Below are 14,567 nucleotides of genomic sequence, written 5' to 3'. Positions count from 1 at the left end.
ACTTTGATTGATTGCAAGATGGTATCAAGTGTCAAAATCCATGATTTTTCTTTTTTAGTATTTAATTTAACGTATTTAATTTGCTAATTAACTGGAATATCAATCAATCAATGTTTACTTATATAGCCCTAAATCACTAGTGTCTCAAAGGGCTGCACAAACCACTACAACATCCTTGGTAGGCCCACATAAGGGCAAGGAAAACTCACACCCAGTGGGACGTCGGTGACAATGATGACTATGAGAACCTTGGAGAGGAGGAAAGCAATGGATGTCGAGCGGGTCTAACATGATACTGTGAAAGTTCAATCCACAATGGATCCAACACAGTCGCAAGAGTCCAGTCCAAAGCGGATCCAACACAGCAGCGAGAGTCCCGTTCACAGCGGAGCCAGCAGGAAACCATCCCAAGCGGAGGCGGATCAGCAGCGCAGAGATGTCCCCAGCCGATACACAGGCGAGCAGTACATGGGCACCGGATCGGACCGGACTCCCTCCACAAAGGAGAGTGGGACATAGAAGAAAAAGAAAAGAAACGGCAGATCAACTGGTCTAAAAAGGGAGTCTATTTAAAGGCTAGAGTATACAAATGAGTTTTAAGGTGAGACTTAAATGCTTCTACTATGAAACTATGAAATATGAAACATGTAAACATAAGAACAGTTAGCATACTTATGAAAATAGATTTCAGAATGTGCTTGTTCTATTTTTGGCCAAAGTAAGACAAAGAAAACAATCTGAAGTTGTCTTGGTTGGTTAGAGAGTCCGCCCTGAGATTGGGAGGTTGTGAGTTCAATCCCCGGCCGAATCATACCAAAGGCTTAAAAAAATTGGACCCATTACTTACCTGCTTGGCACTCAACATCAAGGGGGGTGGAATTGGGGGGTTAAATCACCAAAATGATTCCCGAGCGTGACCCATGCTGCTGCTCACTGCTCCCCTCACCTCCCAGGGGGTGAACAAGGGAATGGGTCGAATGCAGAGGACAAATTTCACCACACCCAGTGTGTGTGTGTGTGTGTGTGTGACAATCATTAGTACTTTAACTTTATTTTTTTTTAGTTTTAATGCCATGATTTTAATAGTTTAGTTTAGTTTATTAAGGATCCCCATTATTGTACACCGCAGTGGAGACCATTCTTCCTGGGGTCCAGGCAAAAAACATCACACAATCACAAAACAAAAAATTACAATGCAGTACAACATGATCAAATAAAAAAATGTTGTGATGCATAAATAGCAACGACAAAGAACCAAAAACAATAACTTTGAGTTTACATAATAATGTTCATATCAAAGATAAAAAGAGAAATATAAAAATAGATGTATTTTTTGCAAAAATAAAACAAATAACCAAAGTCCGGCCCGTGTGTGCACACAGACTTTCCCCCACCCCTGGTTTAGCTGATTGGTCCATGACGGAGACTTCTGTTTTGTTTGATCAGCCGTTTTACTACCGCGACACAAATAGGAAACAATGAAGGTATGTAAATAGATATTTACAGAATATTACTGTGTGAATAACTCGTTTTACAATATATATATATATATATATATATAGGTGTGGGAAAAATCACAAGGCTACTTCATCTCTACAGAACTGTTTCATGAGGGGTTCCCTCAATCATCAGGAGATTTTAATTAAATTAATTAAAATCTCCCTCAATTAAAATCTTCCCTCAATCATCAGGAGTTTTAAGTTAAATTAATTAAAATCTCCTGATGGTTGAGGGAACCCCTCATGAAACAGTTCTGTAGAGATGAAGTAGTCTTGTGATTTTTCCCACACCTACATATTGCGCTCTACCACGGTATCAAGCACTATTCTCTGGATAATCCAATCAAGACATATATATATATATATATATATATATATATATATATATATATATATATATATATTAGAGATGTGCGGTTTGCGGTCTTATCCGCGGAGTCCACGGATAAACCGCGGGTCGGGCGGTTGACATGACGAAAAAACAGATTTTAATTAGATTCGGGCGGGTGGCGGTTGAACCATCCGGAAATATTTGATATGCATGGTTCTGTGATCAGTATCCTTTGCCATTCAAAGAGCCATTTAAGACCCGTGTCATAGGCGAAGAAGACAAAAGGAGACGCTATTATTCTCCTGAATGATTGCCGGCAGTCACCCAGATAATAAGTATTTGGGCGTGCTATGAAGCCATTGGCTTTGTCGCCTACTACAACATGTACGATCTGCTTGTCAGTCCAGCATCAAATTGTGTGTGGTTTCCGCGGCAACACACACACGACTGCAAGGCATACTGGGTGACACAGAGTACACTAATGGTTGTGATATAAACAATTTTAACACTCTTAGTAATATGCGCCATGCTGTGAAGCCACACCAATTAAAAAGGACAAACACATTTTGGGAGAACATCCTCACAGTAATACAACATAAACGCAACACAACAAATACCCAGAATCCTTTGTATTCATGACACTCCTGACTATTTTATACACCCCCCTGTGCGTCGGTAAGGTGGGCGGGGTTGGGGGCGCGGGGGTGTAAAATATATTCAGGAAGTATCACGGATACAAAGGATTATGGGTATTTGTTGTGTTGTGTTTATGTTGTGTTACTGTGAGGATGTTCTCCCGAAATGTGTTTGTCGATCTTGTATTGTGTGGCTTCACAGCGTGGTGCATATTAGTAATTTTTAAAGTTGTTTACATCACAACCATCAGTGTACTCTGTGTCACCCAGTATGCCTTTCAATCTTGTACGTGTAATCGCGGAAGCTGCACACAACATGTTGCCGGATCAACAATCGGTTCGTACATGTTGTTGAAGGTGTCTAAGGCAATGGCTTCACAGCACGTCCATATTCTTGTCATCAGGATGAACGCTATTGGATAGTCGCGGGAACGTTAGCGGCTCCAATTGTCTTTATTACTCTGTGAAACAGGTTTAAATAGCTCTGTGAGTGGTAAAGGCGGCCGACCTCTGATATATTTCCGCGGGCGGGTACGGTCCTGATAAAATGTTGGTTCGGGTGAATGACGACTTTGGTGATGCGGTTGCGGATGATATAATTGCCTATCCGCGCATCTCAAAAAAAAAAAAAAAAAAAAATATATATATATATATATACATACACACACACACATGGTCACTACTGCCAAGTTTCTCTTGTTATATTCTTCTTTTACTGTTATATTTTTTATCCCCATTGTTGCTTTTTATTTGTAGTCTTTTTGTAATATTTTTCTATTTTGTTTCCATTTATACCCCCATTATTTACTTGTTACTTTTTAAATTAGATCCCAATTCTGTACACTGCTGCTGGAATTTTCCTTTTTCCTGAGGGAACTCTCCGGAAGGAATCAATCAAGTACTATCTATCTATCTATCTATCTATCTATCTATCTATCTATCTATCTATCTATCTATCTATCTATCTATCTATCTATCTATCTAGCTATCTAGCTATCTATCTATCTATCTATCTATCTATCTATCTATCTATCTATGCGGGTGATATATGGAAAACATTTTTTATTTAAAAAAAACAGCTCTATGGCATGTAAAATAAGATCATTTAGTGCAAAAAAATAAAGTGAGAGAAAGTGAAAATTGGAAGTGGCGAGGGAACACTGCACCTTTCTGCATGTAAGGTCGACTGGGTTTGAACGGGGTGTTTAGAGGGTCAGCGTGAAAGGTCGTCAGAGGTCAAGCCTGTAATAGGAGCCATTTTTCATTAGGTCCAGTCCTGGTGCGGCGCGTGGTGAAGTGAGAGAAATGGCATTTCAATGTATGTAACCTCTCGCCTTACCGCCGCCCTTTGACAAGCGTTCCTTCACATAGATCACTCACCCCCCCCTCCACGAAGAGCAGGTGCTCGCCGAGCCACTCAACAATGAATGTGTCTATCAGCCGCCACACTAAGTCATTTCCGCACACCTTTATTTGATGAAAGCATGACAGCGATGGCTTAAAAAAAAAAAAAAAAAAACTATCTTGATGAGGCGCTGCAGTGGTGTTCAAGTCCCTCTCTGGGAAGCAACCACTTGGTGGCACTAGCAGCTAAAATCAATGTCTGTGGCCATGCAGGCTTGTTCTGCCTCTAGAACACGGCAACAACCATGACATGGAGTCCAAATGAATCATTTGCTGCATTAATTTAATTAGATAATGGAAAGTCCATCTTGGGATGTGGAGAAGTGTTCCAGAAACACTCGACACATCATTAGCATAGTGTAGCGTAGCATTGGAAAACACAATATAATAGTCATAATAATAATCATGTAAATTGTTTTACAAACCCCGTTTCCATATGAGTTGGGAAATTGTGTTAGATGTAAATATAAACGAAATATAATGATTTGCAAATCCTTTTCAAACCATATTCAATTGAATTCACTACAAAGACAAGATATTTGATGTTCAAACTCATAAACTTTTCTTTTTTTTGCAAATAATGAACTTAAAACTTCATGGCTGCAACACGTGCCTAAGTAGTTGGGAAAGGGCATGTTCACCACTGTGTTACATCACCTTTTCTTTTACCAACACTCAATAAAGGTTTGGGAACTGAGGAAACTAATTGTTGAAGCTTTGAAAGTGGGATTCTTTACCATTCTTGCTTGATGTACAGCTTAAGTTGTTCAACAGTCCGGGGTCTTGTTGGCGTATTTTACGCTTCATAATGCGCCACACATTTTCAATGGGAGACATGTCTGGACTGCAGGCGGGCCAGGAAAGTACCCGCACTCTTTTACTACGAAGACACGCTGTTGTAACACTTGTCTTGCTGAAATAAGCAGGGGCGTCCATGATAACGTTGCTTGGATGACGACATATGTTGCTCCAAAACCTGTATGGACCTTTCAGCATTAATGGTACCTTCACAGATGTGTAAGTTACCCATGCCTTGGCCACTAATACACCCCCATACCATCACAGATATTGGCTTTTCAACTTTGCGCCTATAACAATCCGTATGGTTATTTTCCTCTTTGTTCCGGAGGACATCACGTCCACAGTTTCCAAATATAATTTGAAATGTGGACTTGTCAGACCACAGAACACTTCTCCACTTTGCATCAATCCATCTTAGATGAGCTCAAGCCCAGAGAAGCCGGCGGCATTCCTGTGTGTTGTTGATAAATGGCTTTGCCTTTGCATAGTAGAGTTTTAACTTGCACTTACAGATGTAGCGACCAACTGTAATTACTGACACTGGTTTTTGAAGTGTTCCAGAGCCCATGTGGTGATATCCTTTACACACAGATGGCGTTTTATTTGATGCAGCACCGCCTGAGGGATCAAAGGTCTGTAATATCATCGCTTACGTGCATTGATTTCTCCAGATTCTCTGAACCTTTTGATGATTTTACAGACCGTAGATGGTAAAATCCCTAAATTCCTTGCAATAGCTCGTTGAAAAATGTTGTTCTAAAACTGTTTGACAATTTGCTTACAAAGTGGTGACCCTCTTCCATTCTTGTTTGTGAATTACTTAGCATTTCATGGAAGCTGCTTTTATACCCAATCATGGCACCCACCTGTTCCCAATTAGCCTGCACACCTGTGGGATGTTCCAAATAAGTGTTTGATGAGCATTCTTCGACTTTATCAGTATTTATTGCCACCTCTCCCAACTTCTTTGTCACATGTTGCTGGCATCAAATTGTAAAGTTAATGATTATTTGCAACAACAAAAAAATGTTTATCAGTTTGAACATCCAATATGTTGTCTTTGTAGCATATTCAACTAAATATGGGTTGAAAAGGATTTGCAAATCATTGTATTCTGTTTATATTTACATCTAACACAATTTCCCTACTCATAGGGAATTGGGGTTTGTGTTGTATTGTAGAATATCATCACTTCATTTAGATTCAAAATCTTTATAAAGTAATAAACAAATATAAGTGTAATAGTGTGATGTTGTTGCGCTATATTATGAACGAGACAGGGTGTTATGTTTTATTTTGAAGTATTGGTTTTATTTTGAAGAACCAGATTTCTGGTGCAGGAAGTGACTGCGTTTTTTTCGGATATTTACTTCCTCTTCTATCGGACTTTTGCTGATGAGGTAATAGTTCTTCATTGCTCTGTGTTTCTTGTGTAAATATTATTTCTAAATTTTCATAACACTTTAAAAGTTAAAACATTAATGTTGTATGCATAAGTGATATGTTGTTTTAAGTATTTTTTTATGCATAATTTTGTTAAGTAAGGATTAGAGCGTCGAATGTTTGAAATGTTTGGTCATAATTACACATGGTATTTACGCAGGTATCACTCCGCCAGAAAAGTAGAGACCTGTGTATGTGTTTCATGTTTCCAACAAAGGTATGTGGATTTGTGTATCATTATTTTTTTGTGATAAAACGTTTTTGTTAATTTTATTTAAAAAACATTTTTTTGTATGGTTGAATGTTGTTTACTTCCTCTTCTATCAGACTTTTGCTGATGAGGTATCACTCCGCCAGAAAAGTAGAGACCTGTGCATGTGTTTCATGTTTCCAACAAAGGTATGTGGATTTGTGTATTATTATTTTTTTTGTGATAAAATGTTTTTGTTAATGTAATTTAAATTATTATTTTTTTGTATGAATGAATGTTGTTTACTTCCTCTTCTATCGGACTTTTGCTGATGAGGTATCACTCCGCCAGAAAAGTAGAGACCTGTGCATGTGTTTCATGTTTCCAACAAAAGTGTCCAATAAATGATGAAACGACGGAATAGTGGAGAGTCTCCTACTCAAATAACTACACAACGCAGAATAAGACTCACTACATAAGAAACAGTCATTTTCTAATGTATGGCGCCATCTTGCAAGTATGTTAACTTGTCCGATGTTACCTACATTTTTTAAATTCCCGGATTTTCTAGAATTCCCAGTTTTTAGGGACATTTTCCCCATTCACAATGAATTGTCCATTTTTCAATCTTCCACATATTCAACCGATTTAAACCATGCCACATTCAATTCATCCTGGAAATTCACACAACCATTTTTCCAAATTCAACAAATTTCCAGGAATTCATTTTTTTTTTTAACCTTATTTCCAACTTCTTTTAGGGCGATGACTTCTTCCACATTTTTCAACCCACTTCAACCGTCCCTCCATCAAAACATTCCTCCTAATCAGGACAAAAAACAAAGGTTTTCCAGGAATTCCCTAATACTAGTTCTCAAATAAAAATGTTACTACTTTGACATTTGTCTACCGATTCGAAGCATTCCAACAACACCGATTTGAACTCATTCACAACATTTCTAAAATTTAAGCCTTTTCCCAAACATTGACAATTGACAACATTGACAATCCGTTATTTGTCCGTTCCAACATGTACAAGACACATACGAACTGAAATTTCATTTTGGGCAAAGTCCCACTAAGAGCAGACATACGTTACAGGGGGGAACAAGACTAGACCGCCAACGGATCAGCCACTTACGGCGCTCCTTAAAGGGGAACATTATCACAAATTCAAAAGGGTTAAAAACAATAAAAATCAGTTCCCAGTGGCTTGTTGTATTTTTTTGATTTTTTTTTTAAAAATTATACCGGTCCCGGAATATCCCTAAAAAAAAGCCTTAAAGTGCCTTTTTTTTCGCTCTCTGCCAAGACACTGTTCATTTCCCTGTGACGTCACACAGTGCTGCCAATACAAACAAACAATGGCAAATACCACAGCAAGATATAGCGACATTAGCTCGGATTCAGACTCGGATTTCAGCGGCTTAAGCGATTCAACAGATTACGCATGTATTCATAGCCATAGCATGGCCGAATAGCTGCGTTAGTATCGCCGGTAAAATGTGCGGACCAAACGATCAGGACTTTCGCATCTCTTGACACTAGAGCAACTTACATCCGTCGATTGGTAAGTGTTTTTTTCGCATTAAATGTGGGTGGAAGGAAACGTAATATAGTTGCAAATGCATCTGCAGGTTATCCATACATCTCTGTACCATGTCTGCTTTAGCACCGCCGGTAAATAGCATGTTAGCATCGATTAGCGTAGCATGTTAACATCGATTAGCTGGCAGTCAACATCAATAAAACTCACCTTTGTGATTTTGTTTAATTAATAGTTGCAAATGCATCTGCAGGTTATCCATACATCTCTGTGCCATGTCTGCTTTAGCACCCCCGGTAAATAGCATGTTAGCATCGATTAGCGTAGCATGTTAGCATCGATTAGCTGGCAGTCACGCCGCGACCAAATTTGTCTGATTAGCACATAAGTCAACAACATCAACAAAACTTACCTTTGTGATTTAGTTTACTTTATCGTTGCAAATACATCTGCAGGTTATCCATACATCTCTGTGCCATGTCTGTCATCGCCTGTAAAATGTGCAGACATTTTGGCCCATTCAATGGGGGTCTGGCGGCAGACACTTTCGCATCTTCGGGCCAGTGGTGCAACTTGAATCCCTCCCCGTTAGTGTTGTTACACCCTCCGACAACACACCGACGAGGCATGATGTCTCCAAGGTTCCAAAAAATCGTCGAAAATAACAGAGCTGTGACCCGGTGTTTGCAATGTGTAGAAAATGAAAATGGCGGCTGTATTACCTCGGTGACGTCACGTTCTGACGTCATCGCAAAAAGACCGATAAACAGAAAGGCGTTTAATTCGCCAAAATTCACCCATTTAGAGTTCGGAAATCTGTTAAAAAGATATATGGTCTTTTTCTGCAACATCAAGGTATATATTGACACTTAAATAGGTCTGGTGATAATGTTCCCATTTAAAAAGGTGAGAAAAGGTGACATTGGGGAGAAGGAGGGAGTAAAAAAAATATCAGTCTAAGGCTAGACCCTCAGTAGGGGTCGAGACTGAGTCCAAGGAAAAAAACCTCACATAGCATGGCACACATAAAACATAATACATATATCACACCAACTTGCAGCAGAGGGAGGGGTGAGTTCGAGGAGGCCGGCTGCCGCTATGGAGCGCTACTCAGCCATCCACAGCCCCATAGGAATTAAGCGGTGTTGAAGGCGGTGTTTCGTACAAAAAGTGCACTTAAATTTAGTGTTGCTTTGATATGCCATCTTAATGACATCATGCACAAAAGTGCAATAATAGCTTGTTTTAAAATGTCTCTGACAATCTACTTTCTGTTATGGAAATGACATGAAAGTTTGTGCCACTGCTTAATAACCTGTATGGCTGTTGACCAAGTATGCCTTGCATTCACTTGTGTGTGAAAAGCCGTAGATATTATGGGATTGGGCCCGCATGCAAAGGCAGTGCCTTTAATGTTTATTTGCGCTCAGTACTTCTCCCTCCGTCTGTGTACCACTCCGTGCAGTGGCCTTTTTTAAAAAGTCAGAAATTTAACTTTTTGATACCAATAATTTCCGATATTACATTTTAAAGCATTTATCGGCCGATAATATCAGACATCTCCGGTTATCATCAAACACCACGTACATAAAACGCACAGGTCGTCTGCCATTTTGCTTGTTATGTCCAATTTTTGGGAGGACGAGGGACATTTCTTTGGGGTTTTTTTTGGACGTAATATTCTAACCCAATACATGCTGATTTTGTCTGTAGAATGTGTCGCGGGACAGTAAAAATCAAGACACGGGCCGTTAATACAAATATGCATGAAAACACTTCTACAAACGTGACACATGGGATGGTTTAGTAAGTAAGAACAATTTTTGTTGTAAAATTGTTGATTGAAGTGATGAATGACAAATCCGTAAGAGTAGAAACGCTTTGGACCACGAGAGGACTTGCACTTCTGGTTTCAAGCTCTAAACAGAAGAGCACTGCAGTACCTGTAGTGAGCGAACTGGTCCAAAAGATGGCGCCATAGCACAAATAACAACACCCTTTTTCAGTGTATTTGCTTGTTTATTTTTTTTTTTTTTTTACCTTTTTGCATTACGACTGTCACTCAAGTAAAATCAATAAATCGGCTACACTGTTTTTTTAAGCCACGGAGTTCAAAGTGTGGGGGGAAAAGTAGCGACTTATATTTCGCAAAATACAATACTGGTGAAAGCTCTTCTGCACTGCAAAAAGTCAGTGTTCAAAAACAAGAAAAAAAAATACAAAAATGATGGGTATTTTATCTGAATTAAGCAAAATTATCTGCCAATAGAACACGGAAATTCGGCTTGTCAAGAATTTCCAAAACAAGTAAAATTAGCTAACCTCAATGAACCCCAAAAAAACCTTTGTGACAGCCTCTTGCTGTCGTGCGAGTTCTCAGGACCCCCAAGGAAGGACATTGTGGCGCAGGTTAGACTTTCTTTTATTTTTCAATAATAAAAAGTCTCTAAGGGTTGCTTTTCAGCCTTGCCATGTCCTGCTTCCTCTGCCACTCCACCTTTTCAGTCGCGTGCGTCTTCGTCTTCCTGTGGCTCTCTCTCTCGCTCTCATTCAGCATCCGCTTCCTTCTGGCTCCTTTTCTCTCCCTCTCTTCCTCCAGCGTTTACGGCCGCTGCCCTTTTATACAGTGCGAGAGGATATTTAAATTGGGCGACCCACGTACCTGATAATATTTGCGAGGTTGATTGGCAACACTAAATTGGCTCTAGTATGTGAATGTGAGTGTGAATGTTGTCCGTCTATCTGTGTTGGCCCTGCGATGAGGTGGAGACTTGTCCAGGGTGTACCCCGCCTTCCGCCTGATTGTAGCTGACAGGCACCAGCGACCCCAAATGGAATAAGCGGTAAAAAATGGATGGATGGATGATTCAGGCGTGCCCTGCCTCGCTGCTTGCTCGCAGTCCACGCTTCCTCGCCGCCATCTTGGGCTGGGCTACGGTTTGCCCTGCCTCGCTGTCAGACTGCAAGCTCCGCCTCTCCACATTCTCAAAATAAGTATATTCCCACTAATAACAAGTGCACTTTTCTTGGTAGTAAAAAAAAGACCTTTTTGCTCAATATGTTGAAAAATATTCCTAAATTATGTAAATGCTAGTGCCATTATCTTGAAATAATGATATGCGCTCAGCATCTTGATTTTTTTTTTCATGCTTCAAGTAAGAAATTATGACTTTAAAAAAGTAGTTTTATACTTGAGTGTTGAGGACACAGCTTTGCAACAGTTGATATTCTAGTTTCAAGCATGATTTACTCAATATAGGTCACCAAATCTCAGCAACAAGCTGTAATATCTTACTGAGATCATTTAGGACAGGGGTGTCCAAACTTTTTCCACTGAGGGCCGCACACTGAAAAATCAAAGCAAGCGGGTGCCATTTATTTTAAAAACCAATACAACATATGAATAAAAAAAATATACATTTCGGCCTCCACTCAGGCTTGATCTCTTCTCAAAGGGTTTTGGTAAAAATAAAATGTTAAAAATGATTCATTATTCTGTATTATTATTTTTTATTAATATTCAAGCTTTAAATCTTTAGATCAACATTAAGTCTATCTGTCAATATGCCGTTTTTAAAGATTTAAGTTGTATGCTCTTTATGTCATAAAAAAACATGTTTTTTAATGGAAAAAAACCACAAAATATGCAATATTTTCACCCGATAAAATGTTTAAGTAGAATGTTTGAGATTATATAACAACTCATAACACCATTGATTTTAATTCACTGTTATTTTTTTGTGCAATGACACTTAAAAACAAAACACACTGATCCAAAAGGGTCCTACTCATTAAAGTGTTAAAAAAAAAATATATATATTTTTTGTACTGTTTACTTTTAACACAATGGTCTCGGGATCAAATTCAGATCTATTCATCAATTATAAATTTGTATTTTATGTTTTTTGTTTGTTCGTTTTAGGCCCTTCTTTGAAAAAAAAAAAAAAACAGCTCAGTTTTTTATATGGCAAACACAAAATATGCAAAATTTGCCCCCCAAAAATATTTCAAAGTGGAATTTTTATTGTGACGTAATTGGAGCCTTGAATTGGTCAATAATTCATAATTGATTTTGATTCACATTTTTTTTTTTAAAAGAAAGAAACAGCTTGCATGGCAGCTTTGTGTTATTAGAGTAAACATTGCAACATGTTCTTGTTACATTTCACCTGTTTGCTCTTTTATGCCACTTTTTATGTTTTGAATTTTTTTCCATAGTATATTTAAAATGTGCCGTTAAAAAATGACCCGCGGGCTGCACTTTGGACACCCCTGATTTAGGACCAAAACCCTTAAAACAAGTAAAACACTAACATAAAATCTGCTTAGTGAGAAGAATGATCTTATCAGATAGAAAATCAGCAAATATCACCTTTATTTGAAATATTTCATCTTACGTAGATTTCAGTTTTTGCAGTTTATGTGACAACACGTGAAAGTGTCTCCAAACTTTACAATAACAATCCCTCCTGGACTGTGGAAATAATCAATGTGTCTGTAGAGTATTGTGGATGATTTGCATCCAATAAAAAAAAAAAAACCTCTTTTGTGCAGGAGCTCCTTACGCTGTTTTTTATTTTTATTTTTTATTCCTATTATTTTTTTTGTCAGAGGAGCAATTAGGAGCAAAAGCCATCCGGAGCTCCAAGGAGAAGGCAGTTTGTGATTCAGGTCATGTCTCCGCCTAAATGTCATTGGCCCGAGTGCAGCGGGTTAATTAAAGGCACCGCCGCCATCCTGGCCTGCTTCGCCCAGATAGTTCAAGGAAGAAGGGTCGACCTGTCTTCAAATCTGATCGCACATTCATTCTTAGTCATTTCCAAACACAGCACGCATGCACACGCTCTGCGTACACCCCATAACATATTCTGTGTGTGTGTGTGTGTTCGTTCTTGTATTTCTACCCTTCTTGAGACATCAACAAGGAAATGTACTTTCCACATGAGGAGCGTTGAACAAGTTAGGACATAAATCATGGTCCCAATACGGAAAACAATTGCATCTAATAGAGAACGTCTCACTTGGTGGTGAAATCTATCAAAAAAGGAGGGATTTTTCAAATTGGTTTTAAGTGCTCCCCCTCTGGCCAACATATGAAATAACAAGTGTGTGTAAGTGTCATGATCCACTACTTGGATCATGTCATATTCTGTTTTTGTTCCGTCTTTTTATCACATCCTGCTTAGTATTTGTCTCCCTTAGTTCCTAGTGGCACTTCCTGTTTGTTTCCATTTCCATGGTTACGCATTTGTGTCACCTGCTTTTTGTTTTTCACGCGCACCTGCTTTGTGATTATCCCTTCTATTTAAGCCTGCCCTTTTTGTTCATTGCTCCTCGGATTTTAGTTGGCTGATCGATCCAACAGGTGACGTCGCTAATTCCCATTGTGGTAAAAGTCTTTTTGTATTCCTTTGTTTGAGTCTCTGGCTCACATGCTAGTTTTTTCAGTTTTTTTTCTAGCTCCCATGCTCGTTCTGTAGGTTTTGTCTTTAGTGCCTTGTGCTAATCTTTTTCTTCTTAGTCTGTTTTATAGTAGAAATAAATCATAATTTCTTACCTCCACGCTGTGTCCAGTCCGCCTGCATTATAGAGAGAACGCACCCTCATAACCACAATGCCAGCTAAGCGTCACAGTAAGAAATTGAAATGTGCCCTCTTTGGCCAAAGATAATAATAATAAAAAAAAATGCAAATATAGAGATATACTGTAATAATTTGAAGTAAAAAATTACGATTAAAAACCCATCCATTCATCTATTTTCTATTGCCTGTCCCTTTTGGGGTCGCGGGGGGTGCTGGAGCCTATCTCAGCTGCACTCGGGCGGAAGGCGTTGTACACCCTGGACAAGTCGCCACCTCATCACAGGGCCAACACAGATAGACAGGCAACATTCACACTCACATTCACACACTCGGCCAATTAAAATAAACATTCTAAAAAACTAAGTATTAACTAAAAGCAGTCTTTTCCTCAAAATGTGCCAACTTCTTTCTTATAAAATTGGGAACAATTTCTCAAGTTCTTTCTGTTTCTATAATATTGCAATGTTTTCTGGTAAAACTATGACTTTTTTTTTAATGTAAAAGTATTACTTTTTAATGCAAAATGGGGACATTTGCCGTACAAAAGCAATTTCATAACTCATATGGAAACGGGGTTTGTACATGGTCCACAATACCAGTGACCCCCCGCAACCCCAAAAAGGGATAAGTGGTAGAAAATGGATGGATGGATGGGCCCACTGTATCATTTTATGATAAGCCGCATCATTCTACCTGGCATCATTTAATCTGACCTGCATCATTTACCTCCGCATAATTTTATATAGTCTGCCGCTTCAATTTATGTGATATGCCGCATCAATTAATGTTGCTCGCCACATTATATTATGAGGTATGCCGCATCTTTTTATGTGGCCCGCAAAAAAAAGGCTGGAAATAATAAAGCACCTTCTGACTAAAAGAATGTTTTATTCTTCAATTCTGACAGAAAAATGCAATGCATCCAAATTTCATACGCTGTTCACTTTGTTATTATCTGATCCTGCAACAGGCAAAACAATTATAGTCATCAAAGATTTTTATGTCCAAAGGCCAATAAAATGTACATTAATATTAATTTATTTTCCACTGTTACAATTGGCCCTCTGAGGGCAACCATAATAGCAAATTGGCCTTCAGTGAAAAATTAGTTTGAAAAATTTGCTCTTTGGTGTTT

The 14,567-nt window shown here is 38.7% G+C and overlaps 1 long non-coding RNA gene across 1 annotated transcript in view; it reads left to right on the top strand.

The window, feature by feature from the left end:
• Window positions 1–6,068: 6,068 nt before the first annotated feature.
• Window positions 6,069–14,567, top strand: part of LOC133559937 (uncharacterized) — a 121,290-nt gene continuing 112,791 nt past the window's right edge. Inside the window, exons 1-2 of the long non-coding RNA XR_009808346.1 lie at window positions 6,069–6,330; window positions 6,441–6,512. This is a non-coding gene — a long non-coding RNA (uncharacterized LOC133559937). The remainder of the gene's footprint in view (window positions 6,331–6,440; window positions 6,513–14,567) is intronic.

The sequence above is a fragment of the Nerophis ophidion genome, linkage group LG10 (genome assembly GCF_033978795.1).
Source record: "Nerophis ophidion isolate RoL-2023_Sa linkage group LG10, RoL_Noph_v1.0, whole genome shotgun sequence".
Taxonomy (NCBI): domain Eukaryota; kingdom Metazoa; phylum Chordata; class Actinopteri; order Syngnathiformes; family Syngnathidae; genus Nerophis; species Nerophis ophidion.
This window is presented reverse-complemented; position numbering and strand designations above follow the sequence as displayed.